The sequence below is a fragment of the Nicotiana attenuata genome, chromosome 5 (genome assembly GCF_001879085.1).
Source record: "Nicotiana attenuata strain UT chromosome 5, NIATTr2, whole genome shotgun sequence".
Lineage (NCBI taxonomy): Eukaryota > Viridiplantae > Streptophyta > Magnoliopsida > Solanales > Solanaceae > Nicotiana > Nicotiana attenuata.
This window is the reverse complement of record NC_031993.1, coordinates 26,930,398-26,931,580: the sequence shown is the minus strand read 5'-3', so window position 1 is coordinate 26,931,580 and position 1,183 is coordinate 26,930,398.

Sequence of the window (1,183 nt, the reverse complement as noted above, 5' to 3'; positions counted from 1 at the left end):
AAGTTTGGTTTCCGAAAAATCAAACGGTTCGCAATTTCAATATTTCTACACCAAGATATGAATTTGTTTGGTGAGACTGCGCAAATATGGAATTGATAGCGTGGTGCAATATAAAGTTTATTTCAAAATATTATCTAGGATGATTATAAAGTTGTTTGATTGAGAATTTTGGATATGTTCTAGATTTTGAAGTCTAGTTTTCAAGAAATCAAACGGTTTGCAATTTCAATATTTCTACACCAAGATATGATTTTCTGGGTGAGACTGTGCAAATCTGAAATTTTCAATGTGGTGGAATCTAAAGTTGGTTTCAAAATATTATCTTGGGCGATTGTGAAGGTATTTGATTCTAAATTTTGGATATATGTTAGATATTGAAGTCTAATATTCGAAAAATCAAACGGTTCGTTATTTGGACTCTCCGACGATAAAATATGAATCTTTTGTTACAAGCGCGTAAAGCTGAAAATTATGCGACTAAGACAAAAGTCGGACAATGTAAAGCAAAAGAGAAGATGAAATATTTAAGCCCTCGAAGTCTCCAAGTTGGAATCTCCAAGTCCAACGGTCTTCAAGTTTCAGTCTTCAAATTCGTTGGTCTTAAAATTGAAATATTTAAACCTCCAAGTCTTCAAGTTGAGGTCCTCAAACTCGTCGGTCTTCAAGTGGAAGTATTTGAGCCCTCAAAGTTTTCAGATTGAAACGTCAAAGTCCATCGAATCTTCAAGTTTGTCGGTCTTCAGGTTGAAGTCTTCAAAGTTTACCAAATCTTCAAAGTTTTCCAAGTGTTCAAGTCGACGTCATCAAGTCCATGAAGTCTTCGAGTTGAAGCTTTATAACTTTCCAATCTTAAGGTGGACATATAAGTCCCTTTGCACCTTAAGTTGGCTTTTTCGTGGGTTTGCCCTTGAGAATGGTTACTTTGAGAGTAATCTCTCCGGTAGTCGAGCCACATTGAGAGTAGTCTCTCCGGTAGTCGGGTCACATTGAAAGTAATCTCTCCGATAGTTGGGTCATTTTGAGAGTAATCTCTCCGGTAGTCGAGCCATATTGAGAGTAATCTCTCCGGTAGTCGAGCACATTGAGAGTAATCTCTCCAGTAGACGGGTCATTTTGAGAGTAATCTCTCCAGTAGTCGAGCCACATTAAGATTAATTTCTCCGGTAGTCAGGCCACACTGAGA